The 20360-nt window shown below is 56.0% G+C and overlaps 1 protein-coding gene across 3 annotated transcripts in view; it reads left to right on the top strand.

Annotated features, from left to right (window-relative positions):
- RAI1 (retinoic acid induced 1) overlaps positions 1 to 20360 on the top strand; it is a 131401-nt gene that overhangs the window by 35395 nt on the left and 75646 nt on the right. The window contains exon 2 of one of the 3 annotated variants that reach the window (XM_032270692.1): positions 8093 to 8227. The gene's annotated coding sequence lies outside the window, so the exon portion shown is untranslated. Of the gene's footprint in view, positions 1 to 7842; positions 8228 to 20360 lie in introns of those variants that run through there. The other 2 variants (XM_032270693.1, XM_032270691.1) reach the window with 2 other exon arrangements.

Genomic DNA, 20360 nt, shown 5'->3' with positions numbered 1-20360 from the left:
AGGGAGGGCAGAAGCCCATGGAGCTCTGTGCTGAGTCGGGAAGGGGCTGGAGGGGTCACTTGTGGAGTGGTTAAGCCACCCAGAGATACCCATGAGCCCTGGGTTCAGGGAACAAAAGATGCGTGCAGGCAGGTGACTACACTTGGGGGTGTGTGTACTTCTACATAGAGAAGCCTCCGTGTTCTTACATGTGCATGTGTCATTGATATGTATACGTGGGTATGTGTCGGTACACATTTCTGCATGTAAGTGCATGTGCATGTTTGTATGATTGTGTGAGTGTGTATACACACAGATGTGTGTACCCATGTTTCTGGATGTGTGTGCCCAGCCTGAGGTGGGGACGGGGTTTTGTCTGTGTGTGCACACATGTCTGTGTGGTTTTGTGCCTGTTCACGTGTGTGGTGTCTGTGTGTCTGAGTACACATTGTATAGAGGGTCTAGGGGCTGTGTATGAAGCAACTATGTGGTTCTGTTGGACTCTTTGTGTGTTTTGTGTTGGGTGTGTCTACGTGTGTCTGGCCCACACACTGGCCTAGGGCAGGACAGAGGGGCTTCCTGCCTGGTGCTGCTGGACTCTGCTGTGGTCACCACAGCCCCATGACCTTAGCATGGGGCACTGGTGGGGTTGACGTTGCTGCTCTCCTCAGGGTGCGATGGCATGGAGCAGTCCCATCCTGATGGCCCAGGCAGCCTGGGAAGGTGCCCACGGGATGCCCACCACTGGGGCCCCACCAGCATCAGGGCTGAGGCTCAGGCTGTGATGGGCTCAGGTCTTCTCTATAGATAGCAGTGACTAGATGTCTGTGGCTGGGGCCTGTGCCTGAGGTCAGAAGTCTGTTTATGGAAGAGGCTGGGGGTCAGTCTGTTGCTAGGATTGGGGAGGGATCACAGTGACTGGAGTCAGGAGTCAGAATGTGGCTGCTGCCACAGGTGAGGGTCAGTCTGTGGCTGCAGTTGGAGATTAGTCTGTATAGCACAGAAGACAGGTTAGACCTCGGCCACACCACTGTTCCCAGCCCCTTGGTGGCTCCCTGGCCCAGTGATAGGTTTGAGCCCTGGGCACAAGGGGCAGGGGCAAGAAGGTGCCCGTGTCCCTGCTACCAAGCAGGCCTGTGCCCAGCTGTTCCCATGGCCATAGCAGAGAACCCCAGCCAAGCCAATGTGTCCAGAGTGTGTGGCTTCATTGTAGCTGGAAACCAAGGGCGCCCAGGACTGTGCTAGGGCGAGCAGGGGCAGTGCTTCCCAAGTGAGACTGAGAGAAGACCCCTGTCTGCCTCTCGGTGCCTCTCCTAGGCACCCTCTGGTGCCCAGCCCTGTGGCTCTAGAACCCTCCTTCCCTCTCCTCCTGCCTTTCTTCCTCCCCACCCCTTCATCTGCTCTCATCCTCCCCACCCCCTAGTCTGTCTTCCTTTGCAGCTGCCCAGTCCTCTCTTTCCCCCAGCCAGCCTCCTGCCCCCAACCGGGGCCCTTTGAACCTCAGGGCCCTGCCTCTTTCAAGTTCAGCAGTTTTGACTTCACTCAGATGCTGGTGCTATGGAAGGAAGATGAATACCCTTGGTCTGGACGCCCCAGGAGAAGGAGGCTGCGTGGAGGTGCAGTCACAGGCCTGCAGGTGGGGCCATCTTCCTGGAACGCGTGTCCAGTGAAGGGTCCACAGCGGAGGTCAAGTGGGGCTTAGACTTGGATTCTTCCCTGTCTAAGCCCAAAGCTGCACTGACCTTATCTGGTGGCCTCCTGCAGTCAAGTAGGGAAGGGTGGACAGACACACAGATGGCAGGAAAACTACAGACAGAAGAGATCAAAGGTCATTCAGATCAAAGGCAGGCAGAAAGCCTTGGTCTTGGCCCAGCACCAGCATTCCTGTGCAGACCCCAGCCCAGGGCAGAAACTGAGGTATGCTCCCTCCCGCCCCTTCCCCTGCACGGGTCAGCGGTGGAGGGGGCTGCAGATCAGCCTCCATCCTGGAATCTGGGGAGTGGGGACACTGAGGGGAACATAAACTATTTGAAAACGTTCCAACAATATAAGGGAACTTGGCTCTCTCTACTCCCAGTGCTCCCCACCCCCATCAGCTAAAATCTCAAGCTCTTTGCTTTCAAAGAAAAGCATTTTCTCAAGTGTTTTGCTCTCAGTTTCACATGGTAGCCCCAGCTTGCTCAGAAAGTGCTTGGCATTAGAGGGTTTTAATGGGGAGAAAAGGGAACAGGGCTGTCGTTGGTGAATGACCATGCCAGCCCCATGCGGGCAGGGATGTCTGTTCTGTTCCCTGCTGTCCCATAGGGCCCTGAACAACGCCCAGAACATGGTGGGTTCCATAAATGTTTACAAAAGGAGAGATTTGTGGGCAGATTAGCTCAGTTGGGCTGGGACACAAAACCGGATCCATGGGGGTGGGAGGGCTGGCAGCGGCAGACCTGGATCCACATGCTCATAAAAAGGGGATATTGAGGCTGGGAAAGTAGGAAGGTGACTGGGGAGATGTCCCCCTGCTGACTCAGGGCACAGTTCCTGGTACAGTCACTAAAAATGGGGCCTCTTCAGCAGCTTTCTAAGCTACATTGGCATGAAGGGCATTAACGGGTTGGAGCAGGCACAGTGGAGGCTGAGAAGGGGCAGGGGGTGGCTCCTTCCTGAGGCATTTGCTCTCCCACCAGACCTGCTAGCATGAATGGCACATCCCAGCAGCCGCATCCATCCTTCTTGCAAGTTGCTCAGGCAAAATATGTCAGCGAATCCTGCTAGCCCTGCCTTCAAAATAAATCCAAAGTCTAGCCCCTTCTCATCGACCCCACCCTGGCCAGGCCTCATCATTGCCCACCTGGACTAGTGCAGGATGCAGGCTTCCCTGCTCCTGGCCTGGCCCTGCATCTGCTCTCTTCACAGGGAGAAACTCCGACCACCCAAGGGAGAGCATGTCCCGCTCCTGCTCACCACACTGCAGAGTACCTCATCTCATTCAAAAAGCCAAAGTCCTTACAGTGGTGTGCAAGCCCTGTAGGTGTGGGCCCTGTCTCCTCTCTGCCCCTATCTCTTCCCGCTCACTCCCCTGGAGCCTCACTAGCCTCTTGGCATTCCTTGAAAATCCCAGCCTGGCCGCTGTCTCAGGGCCTTTGCACTTGTTCTTCCTTCTGCCTGCAGAGCTTTGCCTCCAGATAGCCGCATGCCTCACTGCCTTAGTCTGCCAAGTCTGTTCTCAGGCCGAGCACAGTGGCTCTCTCCTGTAATCCCAGCACTTTAGGAGGCCGAGGTGGGTGGATCACCTGAAGTCAGGAGTTCGAGACCAGCCTGGCCAACATGGTGAAACCCCATCTCTACTAAAAATACAAAAATTAGCTGGGCATGGTGGCAGGTGCCTGTTATCCCAGCTATTTGGGAGGCTAGGGCAAGAGAAGCCCTTGAACCCAGGAGGCAGAGGTTGCCGTGAGTGAGATCATGCCATTACACTCCAGCCTGGGCAACAAGAGTGAAACTCTGTCTCAAAAAAAAAAATCTGTTCTCAAAAATGCTCTTGAGTATGAACTCTGACCACTCGGCATAGAAACACAGCCTCTGCAGATGCTCCCAGCCCCTTCCCTGGCTTTACTTTTCCATAGCATGCTTCACCTAATGTAACATACGACATCACTTACTTATTCATTCTGTTTCTTGTCTGTCGAAACTAGAATGAAAGCTTTGTCTTGTTCCTTGCTCGGAATCCTCCACACAGAATGGAGCCTGGCATCTAGTAGGTGCTCAGTAAATATGTACCAAGCCGATGGAGGCATACTTCTGCCACCTTCATGTTGTGTGACTAGAGACAAGTGCATTTCCCAGACCTCAGTGACCCAGTCTCTGAAATGATGAGACTTACTGATGGAGTTGGGGGAGATACCTAGAGATTTGAAGTTGCTGCCCCACTACTCAGTAAACAGGTGTGGAATGGATGTTAATAACTGGTCCATATCTGACCTCAGGCCTGCAGGCTCCCAGCAGGACCAGACCAGGGCCAAGCTCAAATGTGACTTGTGGGTCTCAGTGTACCAACCTGGCCTGGTGGGCCTCCCTATCCCTTGTTTCCACCTGGGTGTCCCCTGGCTAGCTCTGTCCCTGGTGGCCTGTCAGCAAGCCTTGTCCTTGACTGGCTCCATCGCCTGCATTCCTCAGGCCCCTGCTTGGAGCCCTCAGCCCTCTGCCCACCCTGCCTCTCTGCTCAGCAGCTCCTGTAGCTCTGGAATGGTGTCTGGACACACACTTGCATGAAAGCAGCTATTGAGATAGTGCTTGACAAACAGAAGGGCTGACCTGTCCAGACCCAGGTTCTCCAGAACACAGCCACACCTCCCCAGGAAGAACTGGGCCCTTTAAAACCCGTGAGTGCCCCTACCATCCCAGTGAGGGAGGAGCTCACCTCCCCTGGGGGAGACTCTCTTGGTGAAAGGTGAAGTCAGAAGCTAGGGAGCAGGAAGCGTGCCAGCCAGGCAGCCTCCTCTTCTGGTGTTCCAGCAACATTTATAGGGGCTGGGTGCTGGCACCATGATCCCATGGAATCCTGCCAGTAGGGTCTGATGGAGTAAGCAAGGCGTTGGGGTTTGTGCACACTTAGGTTTGAATTGTGAGGTTGCACTTCATTTGATCCATATTAAGCTGCTGCATTACTACATGCCATGCACCGTGCTTGATGGAGGTGAGCAAGGCATCTTGAAATTTTGAGTCGGATGAGATCCGACTGTGTTGCTGTGTGGTCTTGGCCACTTCTTTGCAGACTCTGAGCCTGGGTTTCTCCTCTAGGGAATGGTCAGATCCTGACTTTGGGGTGCTGTCTTGTGATTCTCCATGATAACTCTTGTGGAAGGGCCCTGGCCAGCTCGGGATTGCCGTCACTCTTTGACAGATGTGAATGGCAGCTCTCCTGAATCAAGACCCCTCCGCCCCACTATCCCAGGGGCCCCAGGGAGTCCTTGGAGCTGGGGAACAAGAGAGGCCCCTGGAACAAATGACAGGCTCTGCTCTTTTTTGAGACAAGCCACCCACCACCATTCCATCCCTCTACACCCATCCCCAGAATCTGGAATCTGTGAAGGGTACTCACTGAGCCACCTCAGTGAGTCATGGGACGTGTCCTGGCCCTGATGTTTTCCATCCCCTACCCCAACCTCCCACTCCCATTTTCTCCAAGGGGACTGTTGGCTCAAAGAAGAGAAACCCTGGGCTTGGTCAGGCTTACGGGAGGAGGGCTTGGTTTAACCTCATTCTTCCATGCATTCACTCATTCATTAAACAAGTGCTTATGGAATGTGTACCAGGAACCATTCCAAGTACGGAGGATACACCAAGGAGCAAACAGACAAAAATACCTACCAGATACATAAATATGTAAATGACACCATGTATTAGAAGGTGGGGAACAGCATTCCAGGCAGAGGGAGCAACAAGTACAAAGGCCCTAAGGGGAGAGTGTGCCTGGTGAATTCAGGAACGGCAAGGGGCAATGTGGTGAGTGGGGCAACAGGCTGGGGCTGAGGTCAGGACATGGTGGGGGCCCAACTGTATGGGCTGGCACCAACCACCTGGGGGACTTTCTCCTTACCACTCAGAAACTGGGGAGGGAAGACATTCTCTCCCCTCCAAGAGAAGGGAGCCCGACTGCCCTCATACCGTCAAGTCCCTCTGTCAGTCTTGGCCTTGTGGGTGGCTGCATGGAGGAGGTGGCTAAATCAGGATGTGACAGGGACAGTCTGGGGATAGTGGTGGTGGGGTGTCAAATTGATGACCAGTTTGGTGATCCCCAGCGGGGATCTGGTCTTTTCCATTGCCCCCTTAATGGTATACTCAATGGGCATCTCCTGGTTCACCCAGCAGCCTCAGGACTGAGTGACCCTGGTTCCCAAGACAGATACTGAAGACAGAGACTAAGCAACCTGACATTTTAAATATGGGGTGTCCAGAGCAGAGCAGGGGCTGCCCAGGACCTAAGAGATTCATTTCCGGTGGCAAGGCCTGCTACCAGGCTTCAGGGAGTGCCAGAAAAAAGGTGCCCAAGGCCCACCTGGCACATATTGATGGGCAGGGTTGGGTGTAGGATGTATAGAGACTTTCGTATGGGCAGGGTGGGGGGTTAAGTAGGTAGAGAGGGGAGCAGCACTGAGCAGCAAAACCCAAGTGTGACAGAGGTGGTCGGTAGCTTCTTCCAGAGCAGAGAGGGGCCTGAGCAGGAGGAAGTGGACTTGGAGGCCGAGGAGAATGAGACAGACTCACTGGCCAGCGGGAGAAAGTGGTGGCACGAGCTGCAGCTGACACATCTGTGTGATCCCTGGTGCAGTATAAATCCGGTAGATGGATGGACACGTGGACGGATAGAAAGGTGGGTGGATGCAGCGACGGATGGATGGAGGGATGGATGAATGAATGAATGACTGCGTGGGCGGTGAGCTGCTGAGAGAGGGGCGGGCCAGCTGAGCGCTCAATCACAGCCCTGGGGCTTGGCGTCGCCAGCTGCACTGAGAACACCCCTCAAAGCAGCCCTGCCCTGGGGCATGTAATTACGTGCCCCCAGGGCTCTGGAGCAGCTGCTGGGACTACAGTGAAGAAGGGCCCACGCCACCACCGCCAGGCTCCACGCGCTGGCCTTGAGCGCGCTCCCCTCGGCTACTTGGGAATCTAGAGTCGCCGTGGTCTGGCCCCAAGGTCCCCGGTCCCGCTCTTCTTTGTCTCGGCCTAGTTCTTGGCTGTCTCCGGGCCGTGACCCACCTCTCCGGGCGGTCCTTGCCGTGTGCTTCTGTGCTGCCCCAGGATCATCTGAGTCTCAGTTCTCACTGCCAGCTGGGGAGGGTCCCCAAACCCTGTGCCTCTAGGACCGCGGGGCAGGCAAGTGGCAGGATCTCCAAGCTGCGTCTCTGATGCGGTGAGGGGAGGCATGGGATGAAGGCCCCCTTCTTCCCCACCTTCTCGCTACGCCCCACTGCTACTACACGCTGCGCCGCGACCCCGTGCTGCCTGTTCGCGCCTTAAGCGGCTCTTCGGTCGGGGTGCTATCCCTGACGCCAGGAGGACTAACCCCCACCCGCCAGGCTTCAGACCCCACGCAGATCCAGCCACACACACGACCGCCTGCAGATATTCACCACAGCCCTTTAGCCAACCCAGAGCCCCGCACAGGCTCACTGCCCCTACATCTACAAGCCCACTCGCAAACAGGCCCACACGGCCACACAACGGCCCTCCGGACACTCAGCCCCACGCAGGCACAATCTCATACACACACAACCTCACACAGGCACAATCCCACCCACGCAGTACCTCATGCAGTCACACAACCCCCCTATAAACAATCACACAGACACACAACCCCACGCAGTGCCGCATCATTCAGTCCCGCCGAGACCCAGAAACACATTCACAAGCTTGTATCCAGACCCCCCCCAAGCCCCGTGACATTCACTCGTAGGACAGACCAGAAATATACAGCCACATAGATACACACACGGACCTAAACGCACAGCCAAGACCTCACCCGCAGGCTCGTAAGTCACTAGAAAAATATTAAAGCGTTCCCTCCCTCCCCTCCTCTATCTTTGACATACACACGCCCGCGCGCGCGCGCGCGCACTCTCACACTCACACCCCCCCGTCCCTAAGCGCCTTGGAGCCTCGCAGCCAGTGACCCCAAGCCCCCGCGGTGAGAGCCACGGGAGCGTCTCCCCGGCGCCCCCTCCTCCTGCTCCCTTCCAGAGCTCATCACTCCCCCCCCACCCCGCCCGCACGCCTCCTCCTTCCCTGCCCCCTCCTCCTCCTCCCTTCCCCCGCGTCTGGGGCGCGGGCTGCGCGCAGCCAAGCCCCCTCGTCGCGCGCCCCTCCCCGCGCGCGCCCCGCGCCCGCATCGCGCTTACCGAGTGGATGCGGCCACGGGGCCGTCTCTAATTACCTCCTGTCCCCCAGCGGCCTGTGAATAATGGCTACTGAGGGCGCTCGCAGGGGCTGCTAAGAAGGAAACGCGGGGCGTGAGAGGCGCGGCGCGCGCGGGAGCGCGAGGGAGAGGAGCGAGCCTGGGGCCGCTGCGAGCGACTGGCGAGAGAAAGGAATCGTGCGAGCGCTCACATTTTTTTCTCCCAAGGATCTCATCTGGCCACCGCGTTCTGGAAGAGGCAAGGGGGAGAGCGTGCGCGAGAGAAGGAGAGAGACGGCGGGGGAAAGGGAGACGGCGAGACGCGCAGCGCCGGCGCCCGGGAGACCCAGGAGGAGCCCGCAGGTATTGTTGGCGGCGGAGCTTTGTGTCTTCGGCGGGCCGCCGTGGGCGCCAGGGCTCCCCGAGCCCCCGGCCCACTGCCGCACGCAGACCTACCCGGAGCCCGGGACTGCAGGCGGGGGTCGCCGCCCGCAGCAGACACCCCTCCCGCGGCGCCGGGATCTTGGCTGGAGTTGCGGATTTGCCTGTTTGGGGGTTTTCCACGCTGGTTGAGGGAATAGGTCTCAGGAGAAGGAATTTCTTTTTATCTTTCTTTCTTTTTTTTTTTTTTTTTTTTTTTTTGTCGCTTTTGGCCGCAGTTTGGTTGTGCTGGGGATTCCCCCCTCCCCTTTCCTCCACAAAGCATTGGTGAACGGTCTTGGCGACTGTGGTATTGGCGGAAGGCATGGGGCTGAGATGGCGGGGCTGTTGGCCGCAGATGGGGAGGCTAGAGATGCCAGAGAAGGAAGGAGTTCTGTTCAAGTTCGCAATCTGCGCCCCGAAGCTGGTCGGACCGGGGAGGGCGATCCGCGCGCCCGATCCTGCTCTGGGCAACCGGTGGGAAACTTCCCGGGAGCGCGGCCTCCCTGGGGACTCGGCGCCCCCAACGCCTCCAGGCGCTTCCTCCGGCCGCTGCCGCCCCTCCTTGCCGCCCGCCAGCGCTTAAGGTCGCACTCTCCCCACCCCCGCCTTCCTCCCTTCCCTGGCGGCTTCCGGATCTGGACAGAGCTGCAGGAGCAGCTTCAAACACTTCCCCTGGAGACCCCTCCCCACTCCTCCCACAAGAGCCTGCCTGGTGGGCCCCCTGCCCTGCGTCCCAGTCTCACGCGCGGTCGAGTGGCCAGGCCGACAATGAAATCTCGCACTTATGCCGCGGGGGAGTGGGGTGGGGAGGAGGGTCCTTCCTGGGGCTGCTGACCCTGGGCCTCGGGTAGGGGGAGGGAGGGGGCTCCCGGGGGAGGGGCTTGTTTGGGTTAGAGACGTCGACTTGGGATGGCGCCGGGGCAGGGAGGGGGCTGGGGGGTGTGCGCGGCCCTGCCGAGAGACTTGGGTTCGCAGCCGGGGTCTTGGATGGCAGCCCCTCTTGTGCTTGGCGATTGGCTGGTGACTTCAGGCACGTCGAGGGCCCTTCTAACCTCAGCCTCCTCCCCTCCGGTACAATGCGGGCTGAAAGAGGTGATCCCGAGGGTGCTGTGCTGGTGTGACGAAGTGTTTGTCTCCTGCGATCCTCAGCAGACGCTGCTCCGGTGACCCGGAGATCCGGACGCCTCACCCCCTCCCTCTGGGCCGGGGGGAGGGGAGGATGAAGGGGAGGAGAGTGGTGGGAACTTCTGCTTTTCCCACTGCGGCCATGGGAAGGGAATGCTAGCCCAGAAAATTTCTGGGGACTGCAGTTCTGAGGCGGGGGCTCAGTCGAAGGGGCGACCGCCGGATCAGAGGCTTCCCGGCACTCAAAGCCCCCAGATTATTTTGCTCCATCGGGGGATGCAGAGGAGGAGGAGACGTGGAAGAGCGAAGGGCTAGCTGGACTGGCGGTTGGGGGGTGGAGAGCCCGTGGAAATCAGCCTTAATTGGATTCCCAGGCAAGCAGCCAGGCGATCAAGGTGCCCCCTCCCATTTTGCTTCCTGGGATGGAGAACCAGGTCCGGAGACGCCAAGCTGGCAGCCCAGGCAGGTGAAGACAATTCCTCTCCCTGCTGGAAGAGAGGATTCCTGGGGGAGAGGGGAGGCACCTTTTGGGGCGGGGGTTGGGGGGGGTGGCTAGACTGTTTTCAGGCTGTTCAGTCTCTTGGTCCAGGAATAGAAGGAGTTAACCCTCCCCCAGAAATCTGTCAGCCCCCACACAGCAGGGACACATTGTTGGACCCTCTGACAGGCTAACAGCCTGACACTGGCTGACTGGAGCAAGCAGATTCTAGACCCTGTACTCCACCTTCAAAGCCAACAGGACCGGGCTGGGTGGTGCCTTGTTCAGGGACCTTGTGGGAGGCGGAAATCAGAGCCCAGAGAGGGTCAGGCAGCAAGGCAGTGGCCTTGTGGCCCGGAGGGAAGAGAGGTTACTAGCCAGGGCCATCAGGAACTGGAAGGGAAGTTGCCACGGGTCTGGGGTAGAGGGAAGGGAGGGGCCCTTCTACCCTTTACCCAGGTGGGGGGCCTCCTGAGCAAGCCTTTGCCCTGCCCCGCACACCCACCCAGCTGCAGGCCTGGCCATTAAGGGTGGGTGTCTGACCCATAGGTTGGACTATGAGACCCTAGCAGCTGAGGGAGGCCTGGGTGAGGCTCTGGGAGGCAGGTTTGAAACCAGTAGGGATTGCCTGCTGCTCATGCCCATGGCACAAGCCCCTTAGTGGAGAGTTATTTGTAGGGCTGCCTTCCCTTCCCCAGACCACGAGTTTCCGTTTTCAAGAACCTTTTTCTTCCTATCTTCTTTAGAGCCCCCAGGGCCTGGCACACGGCAGACACGCACAGTGTCCTGTGTTTGTCCAGCCAAACACAGGAGTGAATGAATCAGTAATGAATGAATGAAAAGGGAAAGTTTCTCAATTGGAAGCATCTAGCCCTTGTGGGTTTTTTTTAAAAAACCTTTATGAAATATATATTGTAAAATAGCATTCATAGCAAAGGTGAAAAAGAAAAAAGGAAAACAGACAAGGTTATTGACAGTCTTAGCGGGCTCTGACAATGTTAGTATTTTCATGTAGTTCTTCCCAGTCCTTTTTGACTCTGTGGTTGGTTTGTTTTTTAAAGACTTTGTCGTCATTCTCTATATTCAGATGTATATCCTGCTTGCTTTGCCGGCATAATGTGAGCCTTTTCCTGTTTTGTAACCGATGCTTCATAAACACCATGGTTAATGTCTTCAGGCTTTTCCAATCAAGTGGATGTACCGTAATTTACTTAATATTCCCCTTTTGTCCAACGTTCTGGATGTTCCTGATGAATGATGTAGTGCATATATTTTGTATAGAGAGCTTTTCTTGATATTTAAAATGATTTGCTCAAAATGCCGCTGCTGATGCCGAAGGCTCCGACTGTGTGCAGTGGGAGAAACGGCTTCTCTAGTTTTCTCTGGATAAGTGGGACACTATTTTTCCTTTCCCACAATCTAGAACCTTCCACCAGAGCCAAAAAGAGCCTTGGCAATGAATCACCTGTCTGACCTCCCTCCTTTGACAGAAGAGGAAGCCAGAGTCCAGAGAGGGGAAGTGAGTCCCAAGGTCACACAGCAGTCACTGGGCTATTCAGCAGCAGCCAAGACCCAGCTACTGATTTGCCATGTTGGTTTTCACATCTGAGAAGATTCCTGAGGTCTTTATGGCTGACGCTGCCCATTTCACAAATGGAGGTACTGAGACCCCAAGCTTATGCCTGGTGCCGCAGCTGGAGCCCCAGACAGGCGTCTTGGCCCCTCCTGGGCCACTGCCCACTGGGCGTGTTCACAGGATCTCGCGGCCACAGGCTGCCTGTCGCCCACTGCCCCAACTACCCCCACCACAGCTCCCCTTCCTCTTCGCCCACCCATTCTCCACATGAAAAGCTGAGGATCCAAAGCAGTGAGAAGGTGGGACTGCAGGTCTCAAGGGGCCCTCGTGGTTGCACCCCTGCCCCATGCCTCAGTTTACTTGTCAGAGACCTAGCCTTGGATTTGTTCAGGAGCAGAAGCAGGTGTTGGCACGGATATGTGGTAGGAAGGAGTGGTGTGGGAGATGGGTACCCCTTAAACTCTCTGTCAGGCCTGAGATTCACTCCAGGAGACCCTTGTGAAAGGAGGGAAGGAGAAAAGGAAGAAAGAGTGGACGCAGAGATGAGGAGAGAAAGCAAAGGATTAGAAAAGCAGGAAGGGAGTTGGAAGGAAGAAAATTGGCGGGGGAATAAAGGAGGAAAAGAGAAGGATTTATATAAAATGAAGAAAGAAGAGATAAAGCCCCTTCATCCCCTTGAGGGCCTCATGGGGCACCCAGGGAAGTGGCTGGGTGGCCTCACTCCCAGTGGGGGTGTCGGGCTGGCCATCCGGGTGGGCTGTGCAGTGGGACAGCTGTTTGGGGGCCAGAGGTGGGAAGCTCTGGCCAGGTGGATGTCAAGGAGGCAGGGCCTGGGGGTGGTGGCTTCTCTATTCACTAGGTCCCTCGTGGGGCAGGTGGCAGGGCACCCCAGGGGGAGGCTTAGGGGTGCTTGTGGGGGACAGGGCAATTATGGCTCTGACTCCCCATCAGAGGACAGGGCCTTTCTGCCCCTCCGCTGTGGCACACCAACCATCCAGGTAGAGAGAAACCCGCTGTGAGTGTAGGCATTTGGACATTTCTGCAGTATGTCTCTGTGCTTGGATGCATCCCCATGGACATGTGCATCTGTACGTCCACGTCTGTGTGTGTGGCGTGCCTGTGAGTGCCTCTGTTTTTGTGGCACGTCTGTATATGTGTGCACATCTGTGTGCCTCTGATCCTGTTTATTTCTTAAGGGGTTTGTGTGCCTTCCAGCTTGGGCATGTGTTGTGCATGCATGCCTCTGTGTGTGTGTTCCTGTGTGTGTCCCCTCTGTGGTGTCAGTCTCTGATCCCATTTGTGCATTTCTGGGGGGAGGGGAGGGTGCCCCCCAGCTCAGGCATGTGTGTGCGCGCGCATGCATGTGTGTGCATGTGGTTTCTTCCTAATGGCCCCAGGAGGGATCCAGGCATCAGGCTTTTGTGCTGCTTCAAGGTTGTGGCTGGGTGGGTGAAGGGGGGGAAGGCCTTCGGCAGGGAGGGGTGGGGTTGAGGGAGGCAAAAGAAAATCTTAAAAGACCGTCTTCCCTCTGGTCTCCAAGGAGATCAGCCTGTGAAATGATCCGCACGTTAATTAAAAACGATTATATCCTGATTGAGCCATTCCTGCTCACATCCCCCAGCCAGGGAGAGGAAGAGGCTGAGAGCAGAGAATGCAAAATGGGGTAGGGTCCAATGGCAGGGCACAGCCAGTTGGAGCCGCAGCCTGCAGAGGGGAGCACAGGCTGGGGAAATCAAGTGGCAAGGTGTTTAGGGGCATGTGCCCGAGTCAGGTTTGAGCTTCTCCTTTGAATTTTAGGGACTCTCTTCCGGCGGTGGTCTCTGAGATCCCAGGAGTGGGTGGCAGCCCCCAGCCCTGTGGATCGCTACTCATATGCTAGGCACTGAGCTGCTTGTTTGCACAGATCCTGCAAGTCAGCATTTATGGTTCCAGTTTACAGAGAAGTGATGCGCTTGAGGTCCTGCAGCCAGGAGTCGAGAACCCCAGATGGGACCCAGACCTCTGACCCTGAGGCCTAGATGCCCTTCATAGCTCCCAGCTGCCTCCAGATTCCCACCATGAGCCCCTGCGTCTGCAGGACCCCTGGGAAGCTGGGGCCCACGATGACAAGACCTTCTCTGTGGCACCCCTGAGGTGGTTCCTTTCTGAGGCCCAAGCAGCGCGGGGCTGGGGGGCTGTGATGTCCATTCATGTGGGGAGCTGCGTGACTCACTAGCCTGGAGCAGCCTGGTCTGACTCAGGTCACCTTTGCCAAACTGGGCAGTGCCTGCCTCTCTCCACCTTGCTCCTGCCCCACCTGGCTCATGGTTCCACAGCAGATCAGCCACAAGTGCCCCGTGAGGCTCAGACACTGTATCCACACTACTGGGTACCTGTGCCATGCCTTTTCTGGAAAGAGTCTGGGCCTGGTCACATTGGGCCTTGCCTGGTTATCTGTCTCCTGTAAGCCTGGTAAGGACTGCAGTAGTAGAAAGGAGTAGTAATAACAATAAACCAGGTGACCCTCCGCCTCCCCCCCAGCATCGGGTGTTGCGGGGTTCACGAGCCTTTGTGGGACCTGCCCGCTGCCATACCTCTGCTCACTCCCACCTGCCGTGTGCCTCCTCTGCTCCCTGAGCCCATCTTCTCTAGAGGAGGAGACACACTGTGGCTTGGCCACACACAGAAACAAGTGAGATCGCTGGCCATGAGCAGGGGTTTTTTCCGCTTCTTTGAGCCTTAGTTTCCCCTTTGGTAATGGGGACCATAGCTTTTCCGGAGAGGACTGACGGAAGGAAGGAAAACCAGGTCAAGTTTGTTCAAGTGCCTGGCAGCCCCGGAATGCACACAGGGGCTCATTTGTGCATTTGTGCACCTGTCAGTCCATTCGGGGCATTTGTGTGTTGCCACAGCAGAGGCTTTGGGTTTGCTGGCTTCTGGGGAGTGGGACACACTGTTAACATTTCAGTGCGTTCTAGGAGACAGGCTGGGGCTCAGGGGACTGTCATCTCAGTATGAGCCTCTAGGGGGCAAAGATGCTCATTGGACCCACCTGAGGCTCTGTTACCAAAGGTAGAGGGGGAAAAGGGAGAGCTGTTTCTGCTGGGGTAGGTCCTAGTGAGATTTGTTGAACCCAGTCCCACATCTTATGGGGAGCCAGAAACAGTATCATGAGGGATCGGAGGGGGCGGCAAAACAGGAAGTCAGCATCCACCTGGTCCCCAAGGCAGAACGAGGAGAGAGGCAGGCAGATGTTCACTCATTCCACAAAAAGCCCTTTGCACTGAAGCAGCAGAGAGACCCTGCCTGCCCCGGGTCATGCCTGCAAGATGCCACCTCTCAGGAGCAGTTTTTTTGATGTTGGTATCTGCCTTCCTGCCAAATATCCCCTTCCTGCCCTTCCTAGGGCCTGAAATGCTTCCGTTAGTCACCACTGAGGTCAGAGCACTGAAGGCCTTCCTTAAAACGCAAACGTGTTACCTTGGAGGAGTGATCAGAAAATGAACTCATGTTTGCATAATGCAGGGGTCACCCACCTCTAGGCCCTGCAGGGCCAGGCAGGGAGCGCCAAGGAGGATGTGGTGGCTGCGTGGCTCTTGTGGGGCCGGCAGCTCGGCTCTGCCACGGCAGCCCACAGGAATGCAGCCCACAGCACCTGCTGTCCACTGCCTCAGGAACGGGATTCAGATTTATGTGATACTTCCTGGTCTGTATGTGTAGTCACCTAATTCAGCAGCACCCCTACGACCAGATTCAGACCCGGGGCCACTAGTGTGCAGCCTCCTGGCTTCATTGCTGTTGCCCAGCGGTCACTGTGACCATCCTGAAGTACAAGTGGGGCAGGGATGGCAAAACTGGGGCTCCCAGAGTGGAGCTCCCCTGACAGGGCTGGGGTATCCTATGAGGTGCTGTCACCGACTGGGGGACCGAGGCACAGGATGAGACTTTGCTGGCCCAGGAGGGTAGACTGGAGCAGGCCTTTCCGAGGTCAGCACAGGGCAGAGAGGCAGAGCTTTGCCAGTGTTACTCTGCTCTGATGCCCGAGCCGCAGGAGCCCTGCTCTGAGCCCACTCACAGCCTGGGATCTTGGGCTAGACTCCTTGAGTAGCTGAGAGAGCCCCCTTTTTCTTTTTCTTTTTTTTTTTTTTTTTTTGTGATGGAGTCTCACTTTGTTGCCAGGCTGGAGTGCAGTGGGGCCATCTCGGCTCACTGCAACCTCCACCTCTCGGATTCAAGCGATTCTTCTGCCTCAGCCTCCCAAGTAGCTGGAACTACAGGCGTGCACCACCATGCCCAGCTAATTTTTGTATTTTTAGTAGAGACGGGGTTTCACCATGTTAGCCAGGATGGTCTCTATCTCCTGACCCCATGATCGCCTGCCTTGGCCTCCCAGATTGCTGGAATTACAGGTGTCAGCCACCGTGCCCAGCCTGAGAGCCCTTTCTAGACTGCGGGGCAGGCGATGCTCAAGGAGGCAGGTTCTGCAGGGCCCTGGGAACTGCCAGGGCACCAGGCGTGGTGCCAGTCTGGTGTGCTTCTCACACCCACCCAGCCCTTAGTAGCCCTCTTACAGGTGAGGATGTGGGCAGAGGGGCCACACACAGGGTATCGGGACCAGTCTGAATCAGGTGAGCCTGACCCTGCACTTGGGGCCCCAGTGGCCAGGCCCATCCTCCTGCACATCTGATTCAGGCCTCGTTTACAGGTTGTGTTTCATTTCCTTCAGTCCTTCTGCAGTGTCTGCTGATGGCCCCAAGGATCTGGCTGAGATGCCCTGGCCAAGGCACCCAAAGGGACCGGGGCCAGGTTTCCAAGTGGAAGCATCTTGCTGCAGAAGGAAGAGTATTGGCTGCAGGACACAGCATGTCAGAGGCCTGGGGGTGTGGGTGGTGAGCAGGTAGGAGTGGGGAGGCGGAGGCAGCAACGGAGGCCAAACAGGAGACTAGGCCTTTACTGCTTGAAGGGTTTTATCTTGAAGGCAGCAGGAAAAGACGGATACTCTGGGCACTGAGCACGGCTGGAGCAGCCTCGGCAGTGGGAACACGCAGGGACAATGAGGAGAGGCTCAAGAGAAGCAAGAGAGAACCCAGGTGGGGTCTCAGTTTCCTCCCTGAGAACTCCTGAGTCCTCTGATTCTAACTGGTGGGGTGTGGGCTGGGTGAGAGCAGCCTCCCTCCTGGAGCTGCTGTGCAGGCCTGGAATGCTGGTCTAGAGGGAAGTGGGGACCTGACCATCTCCCCAAGCTCTTGCCTAAGCCCAGAGAAGCTCGGCCTAGCCCTGCATCCCCTGTGAGCTGAGCGCTGGGAGGGACTGTTCAGTCTCAGCTGGAGAAGTAGGTAATGGTCCTGGAGGACTGGTAATTAAAGCTCAGCAGATTCGAATTCTCTGAAAGTAAAGCTCAGCACGGAGAGCGGGGAACAGCACCCAGAGCCTTGGTGCAGCCTGGAGGAGGATCACTGGGGGAGGTGGCGAGGGGAATAAGAATGTGCATCAGGAGGAAGTACTGAGCCATCTTGTTCCAAGCTTCCTCTCGGTGAGGCCTCCTAGGTGTCCAGCCCTGGCACTTTGTTGTGTCCAGTCTTCAGACCCTCCTTGCCAGCGAAAGGTTGCTACCATCCCCATTTTACAGATGGAGAAACTGAGGCTTGGAAAGGTCTGGCAGCTGTGGTTTGAAGCCCATGGCTGGTAAGAAGCGAGCCTGCGGCTAAACCCAGGGCTGTGTTGGGAGCGTTGGCCTCCTTACTGAGAAGAAGGCACTCCTTACTGAGAAGAAGGCACTGCTTAGTTCAGACAAAGGCTGTCTGATGACAGAGTCCTGGGCAGGCCATGGGACTAAAGTGGTAACGGGTTGGAGCAGGGAAGACCTTCTTAGTACCCCTCAGGACATTCCCTGTTTGTGGCCTTCTGTCTGGGGGAGGGGGATGGGATCATGGGTCACACTGTGGTGGCTGGATCTGCCATTCACTTAGTCACCTGTTGTGTGATGCCGGGCAAGTGACGTCCTTCCCTGGGCATCTCCTAGGGTTTGCAGCCTTCACAGAGTGACTGGCTGAGGGCGACTACCCTTTAAGAATCTCTTCCTCCCTCATTCATCCTACAGGTCCCAACTGCGCCTGTTCTCAAGCCAGGGGCCCCTGGCACACTCCTCTCATCACCTGCTGGAGCTGGGCTCTTTTATCATCCCCATTTGACAGAGGAGCACACCCAGGCCCAGAGGCTGCTGCTGTCCAGCGGCCAGCCTTCTCCTCGCCAGTTAAACTTGCTTCGTGCAGTCCTGCTCCCCAGCCCTTGCTCCTGCCTGCCCCCTCAGTCCTGCCTGGAATACCCTCACTCTCCCATGCCCCGAGCAGACCCTGCTCCCTCCTCTGCCATCCCTTCCATGGAGAGGCCAGAGCTTAAGCACATGGCCAGAAGTTGTTCTCTGGCGATGCCCCCAGGTGGGCGCTGTTTGGCCAGCCCAGGGTTTTAAAAATAACATTGGATTTCAAATAAAAATTCTACGTTTTGCTTCCCTGAAAAAAAAATCAGGTCGGCATTGCAGGGCCACACACCCACAGGGCACCATCGGCAGAGCTGCCACGGGGCTGCCACCTTCTGAGTCACCTGGTTGCTGCAGTTCCCACTCCTGTACCAGCTGGGCCCTAGCACTCAGTGGAGCTTGCCACCCTGCTCAGACCGGGGTTCCCGTCCTGGCATCCTGGCTTTCCCTGATCCGAGGCAGATTGCATCTCTGAAGCTCATCTAGTAAATGTCAGAACTGAGAAACTGATTCCAAACTGGGTCTTAGTGTTTCCTGAGAATTCTCCAGGCCAAAAAGAAAAAGAAAAGGTGCACCAGGTGCAGGCACTGTGTGGGGAAAGATAAGGAGGTGTGAAAGGACGCAGAACGCTTGGGGAATAATTCCATGTTCTCCTTGCCTGTTAAGTACTTGGTTGGCAAAGCCTGAATACTAACACCAATCAGATCCTGCTTGTTCTATAAGATGATTCATTCATTCCAGGCATTCAGATGACCCTCACAGCATCCCTGATAGAGCACCATTGTGGGTGCTTTTATTCTCATTTTTAGCAGATGAGAACACCGGATCTCAGAGAAGTGACATGGCACGCCCCAGGTCCCAGTAAGGGCAGGACCCTGACAAGGACTCCTACTCCTGACTCCCAGTCCAGTGCTCGTTTCATCTAAGACACTGGAAAAATTGGCTCTTAGGTGGGCTTCTTTCTCCGGTGCATTTTTTAAAATGCTCCTTTAGTTAATATGCGGGAGGGATTTCCATGTTCTCGTACATAACCTTTTGCTGAAGCGACAACGTGCGATAAAAGGGTCCCAGGAGAGTCAGTGTAATTTGGGCTGTGAGGGACAGAGAATACCAATGCCGAAGCCTCTGCAGAAGGCCTGGCCGCTCCAGGGGGCTAGGAGACCCAGGGCCCCCTCATCACCCAATGCAAAGCTCTGGCCATCTTGGGCCCTGGGACCACGTGGACATTCTGATTCCTGTCCCACTGTTTGGTTTATTTTTCTCATGTCTTTGGGTGAGGATCTTGGTTCCTAGAGGAGGGTGGTCTAGACAGAGAGAAAATGGGCATCCAGGACAGGGGCAGGGATTGAGGAGGATGCGTGAGGACAGACGTTGAAGCTGCATTTCTAGTCAAGCGCTGGCTAGTTGGGGGGTGGCAGACAAAGGGGTCCACGTAAAGGGCAAACTGAAGGTCATGTTCAAGTGCTGTTGACGTCTGTCCTTAGCCCCCAAGGACCAAAAAAGGGGCTTGGCATAGCAAGACCCTCTCTCTACAGAAAAATTTTTTTTTTTATTTTAGCCAGGCCTGGTGGTGGGTACCTGTGGTCCCAGCTATTCCAGAAGCTGAGGTGGGAGGATCACCTGAGCCCAGGAGGTCAAGCAGCAGTGAGCCAAGATTGCACCACTGTAGTCCAGCCTGGGTGACAGAGTGAGACCTTATCTCAAAAAAAAAAAAAAAAAAAAGGTTGGGGGCCAGGTGTAGTGGTTCATGCCTGTAATCCCAGCACTTTGGGAGGGTGAGGTGGGTGGATCACAAAATCAGGAGTTCGAGACCAGCCTGGCCAACATAGCGAAACCTCCTCTCTACTAAAAATACAAAAAATTAGCCAGGCGTGGTGGTGCGCACCTGTAATCCCAGCTATTCAGGAGGCTGAGGCAGGAGAATTGCTTGAACCTGGAAGGCAGAGGCTGCAGTGAGCTGAGATCGCACCACTGCACTCCAGCCCAGGTGACAGTGCAAAACTCCATCTCAAAAAAAAAAAAAAGAAAAAAAGTCGGGGTTGGGGGTTGAGAGGTTCCAGTTAATTGTGACTGATTCTAAATTGGGAGGCTTAATAAATGGTAATTACCCTCCCATGGGAGCTAACCAAGACCACTAGGAATGGGGGTCATGGAGACAGAACCCTGTTTCCCTGCTACCCACCTGGAGGCTCCAAGAATTTCCACTGCAGAGGTGTCAGAGACAGACCCGGGGCAGACCAGGGCCCATCATCTGCTTCCTTACATGAGGTCCAGCACGCGTAGGTGTATTCCATGCCCTGCGTGTCTGCATGTGAGCTCCCTGGACACACACGGGGGCACTCTCTGTGCCTGCATGTGTGTACATCTAAATGTGTGCATATCTGTGTGTTCTCACACCAGCTCACCCTCCGCAAAGCTATTTCCCGGCCCCGTTCCCCAAGAACAGCCATCCCTCTTTCCCTTCCCACCTGATGTGGGACAGGGAGGAGAGAATCTGTTTGAAATCTCAACAGGACATGGGCTTTGCACCTCCAGAGAGCAGTACCTGCTTGTGTGGACAGAGGAACTTTTTTTTCTTTCTTTTCTTTTCTTTTTCTTTTTTCTTTTTTCTTTCTCTCTCTCTCTCTCTCTCTCTTTCTTTCTTTCTTTTTCTTTT

Source organism: Sapajus apella, unplaced genomic scaffold (genome assembly GCF_009761245.1).
Source record: "Sapajus apella isolate SASKATOON/1434 unplaced genomic scaffold, GSC_monkey_1.0 scaffold215, whole genome shotgun sequence".
NCBI classification, from domain to species: Eukaryota; Metazoa; Chordata; class Mammalia; order Primates; family Cebidae; genus Sapajus; species Sapajus apella.
The sequence above is the reverse complement of the archived record's forward strand: the minus strand, read 5'-3'. Positions and strand labels throughout refer to the sequence as shown.